Source organism: Carya illinoinensis, chromosome 6, assembly GCF_018687715.1.
Source record: "Carya illinoinensis cultivar Pawnee chromosome 6, C.illinoinensisPawnee_v1, whole genome shotgun sequence".
NCBI lineage: Eukaryota > Viridiplantae > Streptophyta > Magnoliopsida > Fagales > Juglandaceae > Carya > Carya illinoinensis.
Window position 1 is genome coordinate 25,300,132 of NC_056757.1, and position 10,094 is coordinate 25,310,225.

General features: G+C 33.4%; 1 long non-coding RNA gene across 2 annotated transcripts; it reads left to right on the forward strand.

Annotated features, from left to right (window-relative positions):
• Nucleotides 1-5,684: 5,684 nt before the first annotated feature.
• LOC122313141 lies at nucleotides 5,685-9,579 on the forward strand. 2 transcript variants are annotated; one of them, XR_006243302.1, is made up of 3 exons: nucleotides 5,685-5,981; nucleotides 6,354-7,706; nucleotides 9,483-9,579. It is a non-coding gene; the product is annotated as an uncharacterized LOC122313141 (long non-coding RNA). The 2 variants fall into 2 exon arrangements; XR_006243303.1 differs by having other exon boundaries at nucleotides 7,456-7,706.
• The last annotated feature ends 515 nt before the right edge of the window (nucleotides 9,580-10,094 follow it).

Below are 10,094 nucleotides of genomic sequence, written 5' to 3' on the forward strand. Positions count from 1 at the left end.
GTTGTTTTGGGTAGCCACCCTTGTAGAGAACCATATAAGGTTGTTTTGGAACCTTTAATGTTCAAAACATAGTTTAGATACAAAAGTTTAGGTTGTGTTATAAAATCCTACAAGATACACTGACATGTTCCTACTTGCTATTTAAATACTCATTTCAGTCCATAATTAAACTATACAAACTCTCTTATCAATCTCTTGACTGATCTTACCATATGCGTGTTGGACAAGCATGTCTAAACGGATTAATGCAGTCTTTCTTATTTGTAATATTGGTCTCTATATATATGTTTCTAGTCTTGATATTAGGTTCTATGGTAATTTAATACATATATGTTTTTACGAACTGCAGTCTTGCCTCTTATTTATTACGCATATGTTTTTACGAACTGCAATCTTGCTTGTTATTTATTACGCATAGTTGTTTCCTAAACAAATGCCATCATTGTGTTTGTAAGTAGGAAAATTTGAAGGATAAGGTGAATTGCAATTTTTGGAGCTTCCCATTCAAGCATCTTCTTATTATCTTGGTCACAGGTGCCCTTTTCAAGGTAATTACTGTAGATGTTTTTAAGTAACAACAGTTATATGCCTTGACGGATATATTTTATATTTGAGGAACAAACCATGCTATTTGGCTCAAAAATAGCATGGTTTGTGGTGACCATGCCTAGTTGTTGTAGCATGTTGCTTCTTTTACTTGTATACGTTACTCTTATATAAAGGTACATATTGAAAACATAGTTTGGTTAAAATTCTATAAAAGAAGCCATCCTATGAACTAATTTGCCCTTACTTAATATTGCCAAGTCCAAATCCATAAGGGGAACACATACTGCAATGATATGACCAATTTGATGCTTTTTTGAATAATGATAACTTTTGTGTCAAACATGGTTTGATTCAGTGTGCTAAAACATTGCCAGTGCAGTGATTAGTGTGTATATCTGTTTATTTAGATATGTTTTATAGGTAGCATTATGGTAGTTTCAGTTTTAAAGGTTTTCAATCATGCTTTTCGGCATAATTCTTTAGATGTGAAATTTAGCAATGCTACCTTCCAGTTGGTTTTTCTGAAATTGGTTTTGTGAGACTAATATTTTAAGTCCAGCCCTATTATGAGTATATATACATGTAAGTTTATGCATCAAGGCAATTTCGGCAGGTGAATATTACCCTTCTCAAACATTTTTGTTGCTCCTACTTTTATTTCTGGAAATTGCACCATTTTTACCATTTTGCTAAATTAGTGAAGTTGGATGGTGGTTGATGTATCGGAAATGAGGTGTATTATAAATGTGTAAATATAATACACCATTTTCTTATTTTTTTTGTTTCCATTGATATCTAAACGTGCATGTCATATTATTAATTTATCCCTTTAGATTCATTGAGGATGATTATTCCTTGCACAGTATTGTGTCCTGCTAGTGTAAAGCTATACTGAATACATATGATATTTAGATAAAACCCTTTCCCCTACTATCACATCACACTTCAGCAACTCCAAAATTAAAACCTCGTTTGACTTTATGGGGTGAGGGAGCCTTCTACCTATCAGAGGATCAATTTGGGGAAAAGTCGTCCATGATATACACATTCATTTCACACTGTTTGGATCTACAAGTCATTTGTGAATGTGTCATTAAACATGAATCCACATCGAGTGACACATCCTTCCTTTTTCACAACCTCCCTAGTTTTATCCAAGTACCTTCATTTACAATTGCAATTCATATTCGCATTTTGCAAATGATTCATTAAATCATTGTCTTCCTGATAAAGAATAAAATTACTGAAGTATACCAACTACACGCTTCCATAACCTCCAAACTAGTTCTAATTCTTGTTAGCATCTTTATATGCATTAGGGCGCCCTATACCAACAACTATCCCATATAGTACCATGTTTAACATGATGACATATTCTGCAGCACTTCAATACGCTTGGCATAGACAGACCAAACTGTTCAACACAACCTTTATCATTCCACAACGATCTGCATGATAGCCCCAATTACATCATCACCTCCATCTTCTCTTGTGATCCACTACATGTTGCTTCGAGCTGTCTGCTTATTTTTGTGCACCATTCATATCCCTCAAAATCATTGAGATCTTTCGTATAGCTAAATTAAACCCTAAATACTATCTAAGTAACCAATGATTGAGCTGAGATATTGCATATTTTAGCTATTTAAAACCAATGTATTTTAAATTCATCATGACATTATTATTGGTTTTAAATGGAAAAATGATTAATAAGGATAAATCAAAGTTGTGATTTTAATTGATTAAAAGCATGAATTTCTGCTTGAATTCTACCAACTATTGATTACTGTGCATTCTAGTCCATAATTTTTCTTGCTTTCCATTATCGTTTGCATTTGTACCATTGTTTTTCTTGTTCTTCATGTTCATAAAGTTTCTTGAGCTATCTTTCCATTTTTTGGGTTCAATCCATGAACCTCAAAAGATAGAAGCACTTCTTGCCATCTTTGAATGGAAGTTGCTCAAGCTAATTTTTCATTTATGTTATTTTGTTGTTGAGTGTTTTCTTTTTAATCTCCATCTCCATTTTTCGTGCATACCATGGTTCATTATGTTCATGCCTTGTTCATACTTTGTCTTGAGCTTTCCCACCATTCAAACACTCCCAACTCCATCTAACCTCATACACGGCCACACCAATCACCCCACCGAATACTCATGCCCTTCAACTCACGGATCCATTTTTTCACACTAAAATAAACCCACCAACTCAACCCAAGTCCAAAAAGGAGGCTGAAACAAAGAAGAGGCATGTTGAAAAGAAAAACAAATAAATATGGAAGAGCATGCCGTGCCATGCTTGACTTGGAGGAAGGAGTTTGGCAACACTAACTTGAATTCAACCATCTATATATATGTGTGTGTGTGTGTGTGTGTGTGTGTGTGTGTGTGTGTGTGTGTGTGGCTGGACGGTACAGTAGGTGCAAGAGATTCCGTGCTTGAACTTTCAACCAAGGGCATTCATGAAATGAAGGTGAGGAACATGTGATGGATTGGAAGAAGAAACCAACTGCTGTCCACCAACTGCTGTCCACTGAAATGAAGGAAGAAGTCATTAAAGGCTGCTGCTGTCCACCGAAATTATATGAAGAAGAAGGCTGCTGCTCTCCACCAAATTTAACATTGAAAAAGTCATAAAAGGCTGCTTCCTTTCCATTGAATTGGACAAGAGCCGAATGAAGGAAGATAGAAAGAGAACATGTGATGGATTGGAAGAGAAGTCGGCTGTTGTTGAAGTGTTAAGACATGCTTGAGTTTTCAACCAAGTGTGAATTGAAGATGGATTTCGGCTGAAATGAAATTGATTGGAGGAAGGGCAGCACCAACTTGAGGCAGCCATCTAAAGATATATATATATATATATATATGTGAGAGTGGCTGGACGGCAGAATTGAAAAACAAATTGAAGAGAAGAGATAAAGAGAAGTCTAAGTATGTGGGTGAGTGATGTGTGCTGAAATTGAAAAAAACAGATTGAAGAGAAGAGATAGGAGAAGTCGGCTGGTTAATTTGATTTGGAGGCAAAGAAGAACCGTGTATGAATTTTCAAGAAGTTAGGCATGAAGTTAGGCATGAAGAACCGTGTTGGACTTGTTTGCTTGGTTTAAATTGAGGAGAAATGCAAGAGGTGGCCGAATTAAGGTGTGAATGCAAGATTGAAGTGTGAAACCAATTGAGATTGAATGCAAGAGGCGGCAATAAAAGATTGAATGCAATTGAGGTGTGAATGCAATTAAGTGTGAATGCAAGATTGAAGTGTGAAACCAATTGAATGTGAGATGCAACTAGCCAAGATGTTCGGCTATAAAAGGATGCAGTCCGAACTCAAAAAAGACACAACTCAAACTTAGACATCTACAACTTACAACACACAACTACAATTTTCTGCTTTTGTTATTTCTTTATTATGTACTTGAAAGAATTAGCTCCTTTTTGTTTTCGGCAATTTTGTTTCTCCTTTTAGCTTCAATGTTTTGTTGTTTTATAGTTTTTAAGTGTATTAAGAATTGTTCTAGAATTTTATTTCATTAAGTGTAATACCTTAATTTCAATTAAGTGTGCTATTTTGTTTCATTGCTAGTTTGTTTCATGCAACAAAAAGAAATTAGTTTAGAAGTTTTAATCAAGTGTGCTATTTTGTTTCATGCAATAAAAGAAATTGTTTTAGAAGTTTTAATTAATTGTGTTACCTTAATTTATTGCAAGAAAGGTTTGGTTTTAAGCTTTTGTTTTTGTTTTTGATTTTTCTGAAACATCATACGTGGGGAGTAGAGGAATTGTTCTAGAGTTTTCATTAAAGGTTTAGAGATTAATTTTCAAGAGTGATACGTGAGAAGTTGTTTCCTTTTTGTTTTGAATTTCAATTGAATAGTGAAAGGAAGTTTTCGTTTAGACTTTTCATTCCCTATTTTATTTAACTTCAGTTTAAAATTTATGGAATACTTTTGAGATTTGTTTAGATTAAAAGTTAGGGTAATTTATTTTCTGTTTACTTATTTCGTGTTATTTATTTTTCTCACTTCCTTAAGTTTTCATTTAATAGTGATTACAATTGTTATGTGTTATTTTGAGAATTTGTGATTTAATTACAAAGATGAATTCTAGAATCTTGGTTTTGGGCATTTTCAATTTTCAATTCATGTTTTGTCAATTACTTTCTAATTTAGTTTAATTCTTAATTTGGTTTTATTAATTTCTGAGTTTAATTTATTAGTCCTTTATATTCCAATCCAACAATCAAAATCTAAAACATGAATCTAGTCCATGACTAGTACCCTTTTCCATCCATTGCATATACCATCATTTTATTTTCTCTTTGTAAAGTTTTTCACCTTTTTCAACGAGTTGATTTCTAAGTAACTTTCTCTGAGGAGACGATCTAGGAATTTATTCCTAATTATTACACGACACCCTCCTGCACTTGGGATAGCTTTAGTGCTACTCATTTTTGAGTGAGTCAACCAATATGTTGATTTCAATCATTTTAGATGGACAAAAGTTGGATGAACTTGCCCAATAGATGGACAAAAGCTGGATGGACAAAAGTTTTTTTTTTGGGGGGGTTCTTCCCATTGGTTTCTCTTCCTCTTCCTTTAAAACATAACCAAGAGGTAAAGCAACAATGCTTCTAGCATGGCTGCTGAAACTCCTGGATCAAATCACAGGGTATGGAGAAATAGTGGTTATGCAATTTAAGAAACTAAAGTACAATTAGATTCTTGTATCTGAAAGCTGAACAGCAGTATGTTATGATAGATTTGTGTGATTTTATTTGGGTGGAAGCAAAACCTGGGAAATAGTAGTGTGTAAATAACTTTTGTGCTGAAGAATCCTTCGTCCTAATAAAATAGTAGCTTTTATGTTGTTCTAACACTTTTAGGTGACAACCAATTAATGCTTTCACAATTACAATAATGTAGCTTCTTTCCCAAATTACCAATGACATTTTTTCATAAGTTCAAGCGGTTTTAGATTAAATCTCTAAGTCATACAATTTCAATCTTGCTTTAGAGTATAGGTCTTCCAGCTGGATCTAGTGTGGCTGTTGTCTGATTTTAGGTTTATTTTTAGAGATGCAAATAAATTCATAAGGGAGAATATGTTATTTTCATATGTAATTCAGGAGAAAATTTACTCATTATTTCGAAAGATTAGTTACCGAACTGATAGGTTGAAGATGAGGTAAATGTAGCCCCAAATATGCGTTAAATGCTATGGTTACATGGTGTGTCTAAAAATATGGAGAGAATCTGTTAACGTAACAGAACAGAGAGACAAAAAGGATAGAGAAAGAGAGGTCCATAGGGATAGTAGTTTTCTATTGTAGCTTACTTTGATACCAACTATTGACTACTTAACACTTGTTTTAAATTTCTTTGTTCCCAGGTGATTTTTGTCATCCTTTGCTGGGGAAACTTAAGAGACCAAATTAGGTAATATGGTCTCTTCCCTTTTAACCAGATTTTTCATCTTGGTCATATTACAATTCAATTTGAACTACACTGTCACTCTAAAGCCTTATCTCGTGTCCAGCTTTTGACACATTTAGTGAGTTTAATACATTCATCTTTTGGGTAAATATGAAACCCTTTTTTTTTCTTAACTAATTTTTTTTTCCTTATTGAGGATGATATGGTATACATTTGTGGTGTTTGCAATGTTTTCTCTGAAATGGTATGGTCTCCAAATGCTATGTGTATGTATAGATTCTATGAAATGGTATTGCTAATTTTTCTTTGTTTTGGCATATTCTTGGAAATTTGTAGTTGAAGTGTTTTATGATATATTTAAATGTTTACGACCAGGTGGTGTTGTCTGAAATTTTGGAGCTTGTCTACAAGCAAAGCCTCCAACAACACTTTAATCACTGAAATGGGGTATACCTGAAGCTAATTTAATCATCTACAAAAGAAGCTAGTCCTTGAAAGTATTGTCATGTTGATGTTCTGTGAACATGACAACTCTATGTTCTCCAGATCTCTACCAAATTCTTTTTCATTTTCTTTATTTTTTAATTATCATCATTTCACATATTAGTAGAACTGAGAACATTGGGTTTCTTGGTTCATGAACCATATCTTCAAATGATTTTGAAGATGAACCAGGAACTAAACTTTAGAGCCATGAAAACGACCTATGAAAAAGCATTAAATCTGGTTTTTTTGAGTTGGAAATTCATTGAGCTTCAGAAAATCTCTTTATTTTCAGAATAGGTCTTAGAGTTGAGGAAATTATTTGCCCTGGAATTAACGAAGTATCCAGGCAAAAGGAAGCCAAATTCTGTCCAAACACATTGGCTATTCCATGGTTAGTTATAGCCAATGTGAAACTTTTTGAAAAGCTTTTATTAACTAAGATATTGGAAATGGAAGCTGATTTTGCATTTTAGTATGCATAGTAACTGATTCATCTTGTATAGTGTTTATTTATTTAAATACTGGACAGATTGGTACCTAATCAATCAGTTTCTATTTTTTTAATTCTATGGGTATGGGTATAACTGCTCATTAGTTTGAACTGGTTTGCTTCGAGATTGGAGATATCATATCTCAATGATATAAGTGGCTTGAAAACAAGCAAAATCCAGTAAAAAAAAATACTATCCAAGTAAATTAATGTGTGCCAAGTTTTCTGATTATGTTTGTGTTGGGTGTAACAGAAATGCTGATTGTATCTATTTTTGTTCTTAGAGTTGGCATGTGCTCTAAGAACATTGAAAAATCCAATGTTGTATATCTACTGCATATAGTTTTTTAGAATTTTTTGTGTTTATATTCTTGGAGTTGGCATGTGCTCTATCAAACATTGTGTTTATACGCTGTGTTCAACTAAATGATCAATAAAAGACAAATTATATGTGAATATATGAATTAAGCAAAATTTTCACAACAGTTGAAAAATCATCAGACAGGTCTGCAACTGGCCACTGGCCAGAAGCTGCTTCTTCCACTTGAAATTTGTTTGGAAGAGAGAATGAGGGGATTGGAGGTGGAGTATAAAACAGTTTGGGAGAAGATTGGGGAGATTGAGGATTTGGTATTGAGGATAGAGACCGTGTGAATGAGTTATGGGGTGAGGGAGCTTTGTTTTATTGAGAGGCAATCTGAGCAGTTGGTGGGGAGGTTTATACACTTAATGAGGAACAATCATGATGACAGGTAAATGACTAATTTTAGCAATAATTGATGTACGTGGATATTAGTTATGACCAAATTTCAAGTGAAAATTATCCTAAAGGTTCATGAAAGTAGTATTTAGGAGAAAAGCTATTCTTCTCAAGCTATTCTTCTCAAGGCACTGGCCATCATAAGATTCTGATTCCCCTTGAATCAAGGCTAACTTGCACTAAAACTTATGCAATGTAACTTTGGGGTAGCACTTGCTTTCATTATGCCATGTTTTAAAGATAAATTGGGTTTTCTTTATGATGCTTTTAGGGATGTTGGTTTTGATGAAACTTTACGATGTGATATATTTGTAGGCATTGCCTTTCAGGATACTTCAGTAGTTTTTTTTCAATCGCATTACTTCTAAGCCAGGACATCTATACAAGCAAATAAGTTATTGTTTGATTGTTAAAGGAAAAACCAAACAATAGCTCATGAGACTGTATTAAGTTCTACACTTAATACACTTGCACAATTAAAAACACTTGTTTGGGCTATTCCAAGCTGTAACTAGTGAATTTCATTGGATTCTGATTTATTTATTTTGACTGGTTATACAAAAGTTTTGTATTCAAGATAAACATGTACATGAATTTTGTTAAATTTGGCAAAAGATACTCATAACAAAATAATGTGTAGCCAAGAATAGCTCATTGATTTTTGCTATAATATTGAGGTATGATGAAAACCTTCAGAGAAAAGTTGATCAAGTTTTCTACAAGATAAGTTGATGAAGTTGATCCGTGTAAAAAAATGATTTCTCATATATGTAAGAATTTTTTTTACAACTTTTTGACATAGCAGGGATATATATTCAGAAAAGGAAAAAAAATGTAAAAACAAAACTGTGAGGAATAAAAGCAAATACTGAAAATAAATGAAAATGCTTGGTTAGGGTTGCAAGAACTGATAATCTTGCTGTGATTTTTACTCTCACCAGTACATGAATTGTAGAGAAATTTCTAAACTTGCCTATATTTGTCTTATTTTGTTTCTAGGTGAACAGCCTTTACCATTGCTGCTGTTGTACAGATGTGCAAACCACTAGAACCAACACCTTCCAAGCTATACTGGAATTTCAACCCAACATGCTACTGTTGTACTGATGTCCACAAAACCATTATTACAACATCTTCCAAACTTAGAACACCAAATTGAACCATTCAGCAATCACATCACTGATGTATTTTTTGGTGAAGAATTAGTGACTAATTCAGCAACTACCCTAGCCAAACATAAGAAAAGCCTACTTCAAAACATATATATATACAAACTTTATTTGATCTTAAAACTTTTGTGACTACAAGGATAAGGTATAAAGTACTCATTGTTTACCAGTGCATGTTATGCAGGACGTGGACAGATTTACAAGGCAATTGCTAGATCAACTATTCTTTTTCAGTTCTCAGAGACAAAAAATACCACATTACAAAAATATTTTTAGAAGGATCTCTAAGAGTGAATTTTTGGGACTTATGGATATTTCATTATAATTGAAATATTTCTAACTACTAAACGGTATTTAGAAAGAAAGAGTTAGATGTTATGGTCTGTTTTAGGTGATGCAGAGAACAACTATAAATAAAGGCATCATGAATGATGCATATCATTTTCATGCATTGATTTTATATGCTTTGGGTATAATATTTTAATTGCATGTCATTTTGCCACTCATGAGAGATTGCATGGCAGATAAAGATTAGTTGAAGGTTTGAAAATTTTCTTGTACATGCTTAAATCTCACTAACATCTCCTTGTACATGCCAGAAAATGTGAAGTTCCAAGAAGCCATTACTCTAGCTGATGATCTGAGTGGAACTTGTACAATTCCATGGAGGGAATTGTGAAGAGCAGTAAACAGGTACACATCACTAACTTTGTCAAAGAAGATACAGGGTTTTAGAAAGATATGTTAATTAACTATTGATTTGTGGAGTCTTCACTGCATGCCGGATTTTGGCATACTAGCTTTTACACATTGAAGACACTAGAATTCGAAATAGGTACAGGCTGTTGCATTAAATGACAGGAAAAAATAGGTGGCAGACATAGAGAATATCAGGATTTCTCTATGTCTTTATACATGTTTTGGGTTACATGAACCAATCAAACTATCAATGTGCATATTTCCCACATTTCTTATGGTCCAGGCATGGTTTTTCCTCCTAATAACAAATAGGATTCTTTAACATCTTAAGTGCAGAACCATCTAAATATCATTAAGAATATCCCACATTCAAAACTGAAATTTTCCAGTTTTGATGTCAATCACAATGTTGGGCCATGCTTCTAACCTGGAAAATCAAATTTATTATCCCCGTAAAATATGGTTTCAAATCTGCAATTGTGTAGTTAGACAATTATTTAATTTGATGGGAT